The 12,729-nt window shown below is 36.2% G+C and overlaps 6 non-coding genes and 4 pseudogenes across 6 annotated transcripts; 6 read left to right on the plus strand and 4 right to left on the minus strand.

Annotated features, from left to right (window-relative positions):
- Positions 1-624: 624 nt before the first annotated feature.
- LOC146668428 (small nucleolar RNA U3) lies at positions 625-827 on the plus strand (annotated as a pseudogene).
- A 1,270-nt stretch (positions 828-2,097) lies between these two features.
- LOC146668429 (small nucleolar RNA U3) lies at positions 2,098-2,310 on the minus strand. The gene has a single exon (XR_014912197.1). It is a non-coding gene; the product is annotated as a small nucleolar RNA U3 (small nucleolar RNA).
- Positions 2,311-4,387: 2,077 nt separating this feature from the next.
- Positions 4,388-4,599, plus strand: LOC146668430 (small nucleolar RNA U3). Its single transcript, XR_014912196.1, has one exon. It is a non-coding gene; the product is annotated as a small nucleolar RNA U3 (small nucleolar RNA).
- Positions 4,600-5,068: 469 nt separating this feature from the next.
- LOC146668431 (small nucleolar RNA U3) lies at positions 5,069-5,268 on the plus strand (annotated as a pseudogene).
- A 1,595-nt stretch (positions 5,269-6,863) lies between these two features.
- LOC146668432 (small nucleolar RNA U3) lies at positions 6,864-7,069 on the minus strand. Its single transcript, XR_014912198.1, has one exon. It is a non-coding gene; the product is annotated as a small nucleolar RNA U3 (small nucleolar RNA).
- A 907-nt stretch (positions 7,070-7,976) lies between these two features.
- Positions 7,977-8,180, minus strand: LOC146668433 (small nucleolar RNA U3; annotated as a pseudogene).
- An 829-nt stretch (positions 8,181-9,009) lies between these two features.
- LOC146668434 (small nucleolar RNA U3) lies at positions 9,010-9,223 on the plus strand. Its single transcript, XR_014912199.1, has one exon. It is a non-coding gene; the product is annotated as a small nucleolar RNA U3 (small nucleolar RNA).
- Positions 9,224-9,941: 718 nt separating this feature from the next.
- Positions 9,942-10,070, minus strand: LOC146668435 (small nucleolar RNA U3; annotated as a pseudogene).
- A 344-nt stretch (positions 10,071-10,414) lies between these two features.
- Positions 10,415-10,628, plus strand: LOC146668436 (small nucleolar RNA U3). The gene has a single exon (XR_014912195.1). It is a non-coding gene; the product is annotated as a small nucleolar RNA U3 (small nucleolar RNA).
- Positions 10,629-11,101: 473 nt separating this feature from the next.
- On the plus strand, positions 11,102-11,307 carry LOC146668437 (small nucleolar RNA U3). The gene has a single exon (XR_014912201.1). It is a non-coding gene; the product is annotated as a small nucleolar RNA U3 (small nucleolar RNA).
- The last annotated feature ends 1,422 nt before the right edge of the window (positions 11,308-12,729 follow it).

The raw sequence follows: 12,729 nt of genomic DNA on the forward strand, positions 1-12,729 counted from the left end.
GCCGTGGGCTATTTTTTGACCTCCACAGCTGCATCAGCAAACTGTCCTTTGCTTCTGCTGCTGGAGTTGATGACTTTTAACATTTCAAGGAATTTATGTTATTATCTGTTTTGTTCTCCACTCTGCTAGTCAAACTTTTAAGCAGAAACTAAGCCAGCAGTTGAAACTGGGGCAAAGCGCACCAAAACCTATATTACTTATGGTCATGTAACACGGGTGTTTCGAACTACACTTTGTAGCAGCGTTTCAAAACATCTGCTTAACACGCTGCTAAAACATAAATATCGAGTCCCATCCCTTTCCATCCTACACACTAGAGGTAGTTCTCAGAGGCATGTCTCAGTGTTATGGAGCAAGAGGATTGACCAACATTGGTATTTTCTCTCCTCTGTGTCTAGTGTGTTGCTCTGGTTTCATCAAACAGCAGATTTACGCAGCTCCTCTAATGCGCACACTCTTTGCTCCTCTGTCTCTTTACATCCTCTGTATTTATGTTCTTTGCATAAACACAGATGATTGGACGAGACATGGCAACTGCACAAGGTTTATAGAATAGCAGAGAAGAACCCTGACTGATGAAGACTTTACTGAAAACCACATGCAGTTTACACATGTGAGCACACTAAGACTATACTTTCAGGGATCATTTCTATAGTTTCTGACTTGGGAAATGTGTTTCAAAAGTGTACTGTCTCGCTAACCACGATGATGAGTCACGATGTTTCCTTCTGAGCATGAAGCTGGTGGAGAATAATGATTCATTGATTCTCTATCATTGATGATTGCTCTTTGCTGAGCACTGAGGAAGGGAACATGATCAGAGTGGTTATAAGAGTGTTAAAAAGTAGTAAAGTGTGATTTAGTTGTTTTCTTGGATGCTTGTGTTTAAAGTTTCTGTTACAGACACTGTTACCTTGTTAAAAAGTCATCTTAGTTGTTGCACTGAAATCTTAAAAGAGGACTGAGGACTGTTGGAGTGTCAGGTTAGTAAATTAGAAAGAAAAAAAAGTTATACATCCTTAAATGTTATCCAGGTGCTTTTACACAGTCTTACTTCTTAATGACTCAGAGACATGAACCTTTTGAATCTTTTCAACCTGAAACAAATAGTCTTTTTCATTAAGTCATTGCTTTGTAACCTTTATTTACCATCCCTCTTACCTGTTTTTTTTTTCTTTTATTTAGTGCTGTCATTCTCTCTTACATGTTTGTACAGTGTTTTTTACATAGACTGGAGGAGCATGAAGCTGATAGACAGTTTTATTTCATGTGTTGTCTGTTATTGACAATCAGAGTGGTTACGCAGCCATGCCAAGAGTAAAATTACATTAATTCTTTCGAACGGAAAAGCCTCTGAACCTGCTTTTAAAATGTGCTTTATTTTAGTGATTAGAGTTAAGCACCAAACCAGCAAACATCTGTAGGTTTCTATCACCTGGCTCTGATGACAGAGTCCACATTTTACATGCGTTACAAGTGGTGACTGTGATGGTGACTACTGAATTCTATTTCCACGTGGGCTACCTTGCATGGGATGATTGTACCTGTGTTTTTAGTGCTATAACCTCAGCTTGGTGAAACATATTTAAAGCATTTCCTATAACCCCTCAGATCATATTCCCTTTGTCAAAGCTCTGAAAAGAAGTAATGAACATTGATTAATGACAGAAAACACATCCAACAAAAAAAAAAAAGAAAAAACAAGAATTATGCGCCTGAAGTCAAGGTTTATTTGAATTCTGCTAGTTTAGAGAGAAAATGGGGTTACAGGTTGTTTGTTTTTTTGGAGTTGTGGTCCTAAACTCTTGATCAGCTGTAAACAGCCTGTTTCTGTTTAAGCCTTGTTTTTAATAAATTGCATTCTCAAAAAAAGTTTGCTTGAAGAGCTGGTAGACTGACAACATTTAGTCCAAGTTTAAGAAATTCTTCTTCAACAGACTCATCTCTGTCACTCACTAAAAAAAGAAAATTTGTTTAAAGTCCCTAAAATAACCATTTGTGGTTTTTTTAGTTAATACAACCACAGAATTCTACTTACACATGAAGAAACTTGATTGTACCTGTGCTTTTAGTGCTATGACACCAGCATTTCTTAGAACCACTCAGATCATATTCCCTTTGTCAAAGCTCCAAAAATAAACAATGAACAGTCATCAATAACAAAACACATGACAAAGTCACAGTTGTCTGTCATTTTCATGCTCAAAAGGGAACATCTCAACTAATCACCGTGGTTAGCGAGACCATACACTCTAGAAACACATTTCTCAAGTCAAAAACTATAGAAATGATCTCTAAAAGTACAGTCTTAGTTAAGCAATGCCCAGAGAGAGCTAGTGATTCCCAGGACAATCACTCTCACTAATGGTTTGCCTCAGCTTTCAAAGCTGGTCAAACATGAACATTAGCTCAGACAATGAGACGTAAATGCAGTTTGAAATTTGGTAACTGCTGTTCTATGTAAAATGTGTCCTTTGTCACCACCTCGAGGTGTGGCAGAGGTTGGCATCCTAGACACTCAAAAGTAAAATATCCAATCTAAAAAAGTGAATGTAATTTTACATTTTGCATGGTTCTGTAACCAAACATACAGCATTTTGCAGTTGCAGATACCATTCTCCAAACCTGAAGGCAATGCGTTACGTGAGGTGCTATCATCATTGTTCCACAGAGTGAGACTGTCAATGCAAAGTTCAGTGCACTTACTGAAATTAAAAACCAAGATCTGCAAATACACAAGTGCAAGGGAGCATAATGTGTGATCTAAAAATAGCAGCCAGAGGTGTGCAAGAAGACCTTAATTCAATTCAATATTTTATTGTCCCACAACACGAAATTAGTATAGCACCAAGGGCAACAATAAGAATAAACAAAACAATAACAAAAAGCCACAAGACAGTTATTTTCCATTAAAGAGATGGGTTCAGTAAGGATAAAAGAAACCTCAAGTTTTTTGGTCTTCCTCACAGGTACTCTAAAACAACAGCCAGAGGGCAACAAGTTAAACTCAGTGTGAAGTGAATGGTTAAAACAATTAACAATAGAATGAGCCTTCCTCAGCGCATGCTTGTTATAAATGGTCAAAAGTCTGTCTTGCCAATGCCCTGAGATTTTGCTGGCAGTTTTTACCAAAAGTCCCAACTGATTCTTGTTCTTCAGAGTCACGTTACCAAACCAAGCAGCGATACAGAAAGAAATAACAGATTCAGTAAAACTTCTGTAGAGCAAGGACAACATTTCAGATGAGACAGTAAAGATTTAATATTCCTTAAATGTGAGATTGGCCAAATTTTGATCAGGTAATGCTCTTAGTTTTCACAAATCTGCTGTCAGAACATTTTAATCCCGCCTGATAGGTGGAAAAGTGGACTTTAGATATTTTCAGACTTTTTGAAAGCCAGTATCATCATCAAAGACCCCTCGCACCCTCGACACTCACTTTCCCCCCCCTTCCCTCTGGTAAACGCTACAGGTCCATCAGGTCAAAGACAAACAGACTCAATAGAAGCTTCTACCCACAGGCTGTCAAACATGCCCTACCTCCGCCCTTATTGGAGGATAACTGCACTGCCAACACTCTTGGACATGACCTCTTTAAACAGTATTTATTATAACCATATTTATTATAGTAGCAACAGTATCCCCCCCCCCCGCCAAACACACACACTCAATGTGCAATAGCACTGATCACACTGCACCTCACAATGCACATGCTCCTCATGTATGTGTATGTATATATATGTAAGCGTGTATGTGGAAGTTTGTGTGTGTGTGTATATACATATATGTATGTATCTGTATGTATGCATGTATGTAGCCATATGTATGCATGTGTATGTATAAATTGTACATATCTTTCTTGTGTAAATGTAAATGCCTGTGTTATTGTGTAGATTTACAGAAAGATGCCAAACTGTGTTTCATTGTTCTTGTAACAGTGACAATAAAGAGGTATTCTATTCTGTTCTAAGTTCCCTTGCACTTGTGTATCTGCAAATCTTTTTTTTTCAGTAAGTGCATTGAACTTTGCACTGACAGTCTCATTCTGTGAAGCAATGATGATAGCACCTCAAGTGCGTTCAGATTGGAGACTGCTATCTGTAACTGCAAAATGCTGTATGTATGGTTACAGAACCATGCAGAAAGTAAAATTACACTCATTTTTTAGATTGGATATTTTACTTTTGAGTGTCTAGGGTGCCAGCCTCCGCCACACCTCGAGGTGGTGACAAAGGACACATTTTACATAGAACAGCGGTTACCAAATCAAAACTGCATTTAAGTCTGAGCTAATGTTCATGTTTAACCAGTTTTGACAGCTGGGGCAAACCATTAGTGAGAATGACTGTCCTGGGAATCACTAGCTCTTTCTGGGCATTGCGTAACTAAGACTGTACTTTTAGGGATCATTTCTATAGTTTTTGACTTGAGAAATGTGTTTCTACAGTGTGTGGTCTCGCTAACCATGATGATGAGTTGTGATTTTCTCTTTTGAGCATGAAGCTGATAGAGTAGTGCTGTACTGCACATGGTCTGTCATTGATGATTACCTTTTGCTCTACTGTAGAGCACTGAGGAAGGGAATTTGATCAGAGTGGCTCTAGAAGAGTTAAAAGAACCAGTAAATTTATTTTATTTTGTCTACTGATTACTCCCACATATGTAGTTATGGGCTTCGGTCATGGTTTAAGACATTGTGACATTTAATGGCCATGTGAACAACTGCATCTGAAATGTGCACTATTTACAATTTCTGGTCATTTCCAAATTTTAACTTCCTGGCAAACGATCACAGTAATGCCAGCTACAGATTTTGGATTGAGTAAATGGTATTATATTTAACTGCTTTTACCAACCATTGATGCGCTCAATACTGGATTTAAATGTTACGTAATCAACTCTAACTTCAGATTTATCTGCGCCAATGTTACTGTAATTACGTACAACAGTAATAGTTCATTAACTTCTCATTAACTCAAGACTTTGGCCATGTTTGACAGCTGAGGCAAACCATTAGTGAGAGTGACTGTGCTGGGACTCAATAGCTCTTTATGGCCATTGCTTAATTAAGACTGTACTTTCAGGGATCATTTCGATAGTTTTTGAAATGTATTTCTAGAGTGTATGGTCTCGCTAACCGCGATGATGAGTTGTGATGTTCGCTTTTGAAAATGACAGACAACCATGATTTTGTCATGTGTTTTGTTATTGATGACTGTTCATTGCTAATTTTTGGAGCTTTGACAAAGGGAATATGATCTGAGTGGTTCTAGGAAATGCTTTAAATATATTTCACTAAGCTGGTGTCATAGCACTAAAAGCACAGGTGCAATCATTCTATGCAAGTCCCTTCATGTGTAAGTCGAATTTAGTAGTTGTATTAATAACTGAAAATGAGAAAACAAATGCTTATTTAAGGGACTTTACACACATTTTCTTTTTTTAGTGAGTGACAGAGACAAGTGTTGAAGAAGAATTTCTTACACTTGGACTAAATGTTGTCAGTCTACCAACTCTTTAAGCAGGTAGAGACATCTAGTGGCCACTTGTATTATTGGTGTCAGATAATAGTTTGTTGAAATAAAAACCAAGATTTCTAGATACACAAGTGCATGGGAGCATAATTATGGGAGTCTAATGAATTAGACTAACTATTCACTTTAGCTAAAGTTATTAAGTTAGCTAAAGAGTTGGGATGCTGTGTAAGACATAAATAAAGCTAAAATACAAAGGTTTGGACACTGTTTTGCATGTTTCCCTACTGTAGGGGTCTCTGCAAGCATACAGGACTCTGAGAGGGTGCAAGATGACAACTTTGGAATTCTACTAGAAACAGTCGATTATATTTGTTTGTCAAAGCTGAATTCAGGGCAAACTACGCTAAATTAGCGTTTTGAGCTAACAGCTACAATAAGCATAAAAGTTACTGTACGGCTATCATTTGTTAACATGACGCTTGTTCTTATACATGTAATACATTTATTACCAACCTGAGAGTTTATCCGCTGGTCATTCGACATAACAAATGACTTCTGATGTCTTAATTCAGCTCAAGATGCTGTAGATTCCCGTCAGTAACACTTTCGGTCCGCTAGTAAAACGTAGTTCTATTAATCTGCGCTCGATTACTCTTGAACCAAAACCGGATGTAAGTCCCAAAAAACTGAATTTTGGAACTGAAATTGAATTGTAGAACTGAAACTGAATGGTGAGAAGTGAATCTGAAATTATTCGAGAGCTACATTTTTAAAGGATAAAATACGGTTTCAAAGCAAATGAATTCATTTTCAAAATATAAAATTCAATTTCAATTAAGTGATGATCATTTTCGAACCAATAAATTGAATTTCAAATTAGGCTAATTCATATTCAGTTTTTAAAAGCATTTATTCAACTTATAATTCAGAATTCAAATTTAACTTATTCAAAAAGTTTCTGATGGCACAGATTTCTGCCCATACATAATGTATGATCTATAAATAGCAGCCAGAGGTGTGCAAGAAGAAGACCTTAAATGTGAGATTGGCCAAATTTCGATCAAGTAATGCTCTTTGTTTTAATCCCACATGATAGGCGGACAAATGGACTTGAATGTTAATCTAGTCATCTAGTGCCCACTTGTATTATTGGTCTAGGGTTAACAATTTATTTGATAATTTCAGCTTAGCACTGACCTTTATTTGACCATTAAAACCAGAAATCACCAGATGGGAAAAAAAACAGCAACACAAATTCTTTAATCTTAAACAGGACTTCCACTCTTATCTGATTCACTATCTCACTGAGCCACAGGGAAGTAATAATGAGCTATTAAACAGATAAATGTTACACAAATTTTTCAGTGCCTGTTTAACACTTCTACAACCACTCTGATCATATTCTCGCTCTTACTGCTCCACAGTAGAGCAATAAGCAATCATCAATAATGAAACAGCACAACACTTTGTCATCAACTTCATGCTCAAAAGAGAATATCACAACTCATCATTGTGGTTAGCGAGACTATACACTCTGGAAACACATTTCTCAAGGCAAAGCCTATAGAAATGATCCCTGAAAGTATAGTCTCAGGTTACAGGAGGGTTAAAACTGCATCTCATTCATGGTAGCATCATTCTTACTCACGGTTACTTCAGTGGCTCATCCAAAGATACCAGTGCTTTTCTTCCTTATTTTAAGAAATAGTTAAGAAATGTGCCACTAAAACACATTTACTTATTTATTTGATAGATTTGAGGGTTTTTTTTTTAAGTTTATGGTGTGGCAATCAAATTGAGTCATCCTCATGAGTCGTAGTCCTGTCTGACTGAGAATTTTTTTCTGTTCTCTTTGCTTAAAATCTAGCTGTTCTCTATCATATTGAGAGTATCTCTCTCCACTCCGTTACATATTCCATATATACGGGGTTGAGAGATAGTCTCTTGCTCAGAGAACCAAGGTTACAGTGTAACCATACGTTACCCCCAACATTTGGTGACTTTTATCTAAAAATTAATTTTCCAGAATGATGTTTGCTTAATCATTTTTTAGAACTCTCACGATTGCATGACACACTATACTAAAACTCATGTAAGTTAAGACTACACTTTCTATAGTTTCTGATTTGAGAAATGTGTGAGTGGTTGCATGAATGTACAAAAAAAAATATTGGCTTGACTGCTTTTATCTATGACTGTAGTGATGCTGGCTTAGATGTAGTTTTGATACATTGCTTAGTGGAAAGAAAATTATTTAAGCAATATTTGTTCTGAGAACCACTGTATTAGATAATTCTATTTAGCACTGATCTTTATTTGACTATTTAAAACAAAAAATCACCAGGTGCAAAACAACATAAACAACAAACAAGGTTTTTTAAATTTAGATAAGACTTCCACTCTTGTCTTCACTGTGCTACAGAGAAGCACTGACCAATAAGTAAATAGATGCTACATAAATATTTTTCAGCAATTGTTTTGTTTTTTAACACTCCTACAACCACTCTGAACATATTCCCTTCGTCACTGCTCTGCAGTAGAGCAATAAGCAATCATCAATGATGAAACAGCACAACACTGTCATCAGCTTCATGCTCAAAAGAGAATATCATAACTCATCATCGTGGTTAGCGAGACCATACACTCTAGAAACACATTTCTCAAGTCAGAAACTATAGAAATGATCCCTGAAAGTATAGTCTTAACAAAACTGCCAATGGAAACAACAAGTCACTCTCAGTACAATTATTCTCACTCAGGGTGTTGATCTTTTAGAAATCGTCTCATTGTCTAATGTTACTGTTTGTCTGTTTGTTATGATTTTTAGTATAGTGTGTCATTCAATCATGAGTGTTTTAAAAAAATGGTCAAGCAAACTTCATTCTGAGAAATAAATTTTTAGATAAAATGTTAGATGTTGTATCTATTTCATGCTTAGAAGTATTACAAGTAATCATCGTGGTTAGCAAGACCATACACTTTAGAAACACATTTCTCAAATCAGAAACTATAGAAAGTGTAGTCTTAACTTACATGAGTTTTAGTATAGTGTGTCATGCAATCGTGAGAGTTCTAAAAAATGATTAAGCAAACATCATTCTGGAAAATTAATTTTTAGATAAAAGTCACCAAATGTTGGGGGTAACGTATGGTTACACTGTAACCTTGGTTCTCTGAGCAAGAGACTATCTCTCAACCCCGTATATATGGAATATGTAACGGAGTGGAGAGAGATACTCTCAATATGATAGAGAACAGCTAGATTTTAAGCAAAGAGAACAGAAAAAAATTCTCAGTCAGACAGGACTACGACTCATGAGGATGACTCAATTTGATTGCCACACCATAAACTTAAAAAAAATATCTCAAATCTATCAAATAAATAAGTAAATGTGTTTTAGTGGCACATTTCTTAACTATTTCTTAAAATAAGGAAGAAAAGCACTGGTATCTTTGGATGAGCCACTGAAGTAACCGTGAGTAAGAATGATGCTACCATGAATGAGATGCAGTTTTAACCCTCCTGTAACCTGAGACTATACTTTCAGGAATCATTTCTATAAGGTTTGCCTTTAGAAACGTGTTTCTAGAGTGTATGGTCTTGCTACCCACGATGATGAGTTGTGATATTCTCTTTTGAGCATGAAGCTGATGGAGTAGTACTGTGATGCACATGTTCTTTGTCATTGATAATTGCTTATTGCTCTACTGTGGAGCAGTAAGAGAGAGAATATGATCAGAGTGGTTGTAGAAGTGTTAAACAGGCACTGAAAAATTTGTGTAACATTTATCTGTTTAATAGCTCATTATTACTTCCCTGTGGCTCAGTGAGATAGTGAATCAGATAAGAGTGGAAGTCCTGTGCTGTGTTGCTGTTTTTTTTCTCCATCTGGTAATTTCTGGTTTTAAATGGTCAAGTAAAGGTCAGTGCTAAGCTGAAATTATCTAATAAATTGTTAACCCTAGACCAATAATACAAGTGGGCACTAGATGACTAGATTAACATGCAAGTCCATTTGTCTGCCTATCAGGTGGGATTAAAACAAAGAGCACTACTTGATCAAAATTTGGCCAATCTCACATTTAAGGTCTTCTTCTTGTACACCTCTGGCTGCTATTTATAGATCACACATTATGCTCCCTTGCACTTGTGTATCTGCAAATCTTGGTTTTTATTTCAATAAGCTATTATCTGAGACCAATAATACAAGTGGTCACTAGATGTCTTGACCTGCTTGAAGAGCTGGTACACTGACAACATTTAGTCCAAGTGTAAGAAATTCTTGTTCAACAGACTGGTCGCTGTTACTCACTAAAAAAAGAAGAACAGTTCATATAGAGACTTTCGACAAGTTTTTTTTTCTGATTTGTTAATACAGCAACTACTCTGCTTACATATGAAGGGGCTTGCATGGGATGGCTGAACCTGTGTTTTCTGTGGTTAAAGTATTGTCTAATAACAACTCAGATCATATTCTCTTCATCAAAGCTCAAAAAAGGAAACATCGCAGCTAATTATGTCAAGTCAATACGCGCTAGAAACACAATCCTTAAATCAAAAACTATAGAAACAATCCCTAAAAGTACAGTCTTAGCTAAGCAATGCCCAGAAAGAGCTAGTGATTCCCAGGATAGTCACTCTCACTAATGGTTTGCCTCAGCTGTCAAAACTGGTCAAACAGTAACATCAGCTCAGATAATGAGACGTAAATGCAGTTTGAAATTTGGTTCTATGTATGTTGTGTGCTGTTCTATGTAAAATGTGTCCTTTGTCAGCACCTCGAGGTGCGGCAGAGGTTGGCACCCTAGACACTCATAACTCATAACAAACAGACAAACAGTAACATTAGATAATAAGACGATTTCTAAAAGATCAACACCCTGAGTGAGAATAATTGTACTGAGAGTGACTTGTTGTTTCCATCCTCAGTTGTGCTAAGACTATACTTTCAGGGATCATTTCTTTAGTTTTTGACTTGAGGAATGTGTTTCTAGCGTGTATGGTCTCGCTAACCACGATGATGAGTTGTGATATTCTCTTTTGAGCATGAAGCTGATGGAGTAGTGCTGTACTGCACACGTTCTCTGTCATGGATGATTGCTTATTGCTCTACTGTAGAGCAGTGAGAAAGGGAATATGTTCAGAGTGGCTCTAGAATAATTAAAGAATAAAACAAAAGTGTGTTTTTGTTTTTTTGGTTTGGTGATTACTTCCACATAGGTAGTTATGTCCTTTGGTCACAATCTAAGACGGTGTGACATTTAATGGTCATGTGAACAACTGCATCTGAAATGTGTGCTATTTATGATTTTGGGTCATTTTCAAATTTTAACTTTCTGGAAAACGATCACAGTAATGGCAGCAACAGATTTTGGATTGAGTAAATGGTATTATATTAAAATACTTTTACCGAGCATCAAGGCTCTCAAAACTGGATTTAAATGTTACGTAATCAACTTTAAAAGCAGCTTCATCTGAGCTAATGTTGCTGTAGTTACGTACAACAGTGATAATTCATTAACTTCTCATTAACTCAAGACTTTGGCCATGTTTGACAGCTGAGGCAAACTATGAGTGAGAGTAGTCCTGGGAATCGCTAGCTCTTTCTGCCCGCAGTTTTTCTAAGGCTATACTTTGAAGGATCATTCCTATGGTGTTTTATTTGATGTGTTTGTAGAGTGTATGGTCTTGCAAACCAACATGGTTTGCTATGATATTTCCATTGAAGTATGAAGCTGACAAACAGTCATGATTCTGTCATGTGTTTTTTGTCATTCATGATTGTTCTGTGCTTCTTTACAGAATTGAAGTGAGTATGATCTGAGTCGTTTTAAGAAAGCTGAAGAGGAAAACATTGTGTAACTGTTTTTCCAGACACTTGCCCTTTACTAATACCTGAAAAGTCATATGTGACTTCTGAGTTATTTAAATAAGACAGGCATTGAATTTATATTTTTGCAGAAACTTTTAGCCTTCAAAGTCTAAAATGCTTTACATGTTCTGCTGGGCTTTTGTTGAAAGTGTGTTGAATTTCTGTACTGTTTGTTTGGAAATGCCTCTGAGGGACAGAAAAAGGCAATTAGAAAGACAGTAATGATAGCAAGTAAGTTGCTGGGAATTGCATTACCAAGCCTAGAAAGCATTTACAGGGACTGTGTATGAAGTAAAGCAAAATAATATTGTGAGTGAACCATCCACTTGTCTCTTTTAAACTGATGCCATCTCCATGGTTTTATCATCCCCTTTTGTTGACAAAACAAAAACAAAAACAGGTCCAAATGATCTTTTACTCCTATCAAATTTTTGAACACGAACAACATAAATGTTTCCAAATTGGTGTTGCCAAAAAATATTTTTATCAGTAGATTGATCTTGCTTTTGTGAAAGTTATAGTTCAATGTAGTTTTGATGAAGGGAATATGGTCTGAGTGGTCATAGAAAGGATTTAAAGATAAAAATAGTTTCAAGTGCTTAAAGCTCCGGTTTTTATCACAAGGGCTAAAAACACAGATGGTTGTCTCTTCTGGGCAAAAAGCAACTGTTTTAAATAATTTCACTTTGCCTTGTTATGGAGCATAAAGGAAGGAAATATGTTTTAAAGAAGGTTGGCTTTGGTTTTACAATTTCGTACTTTAAATGCACTTTAGTTTAAATCCAAACTTTTGAGCAAATGTTTGAGATAAAAATGTTTCAAAAGTATGTGATAAGAAGTGTTACATGTTCACCATGAATCGTGATCTTGGGGTGGGGGATCCAGCATGCCTTGGCCTTCTCCCCTGTATTTGATTCCCATATTTTAAGAAAAAAAATATATGCCATGTTTGCTTGAATGGTTGGTAATTGTGTTGCATTATAATATGTATTAAATTATCTTTAAGAAACTGAAAGTTGATGGGCATACTCAAGAATTAACTTAAAGTTATGTTGACTTAGTTATGCTAGGACTGATAAGTACAATAATTTTTATCGTCACTATATATATACAGTGGAACTGGATGCAGTATTGTCAGTGCAAAGAATAAAATCTAAACTGTACACCTGACTATGATCAGTTGTGAGATAAATTATTGGGATATTTTTCAACCACCTTTGAAAACCTCTTTGAGTTTTGGAGTTTTTTGGAGTGTTTTGGTTTTTTAATATACTTTATGTCAACTTTAAAAATCATCATCATCATCATTTAGCAAATCACTAGGATCAAAACCCTCCCGGTACTCCTGTTGACTTTCTTCATCTCCCTGATATTTATTT

Source organism: Rhamphochromis longiceps, linkage group LG6 (assembly GCF_057381845.1).
Source record: "Rhamphochromis longiceps isolate RC_006_pf linkage group LG6, R_longiceps_female_GT1.1, whole genome shotgun sequence".
Classification (NCBI taxonomy): Eukaryota; Metazoa; Chordata; class Actinopteri; order Cichliformes; family Cichlidae; genus Rhamphochromis; species Rhamphochromis longiceps.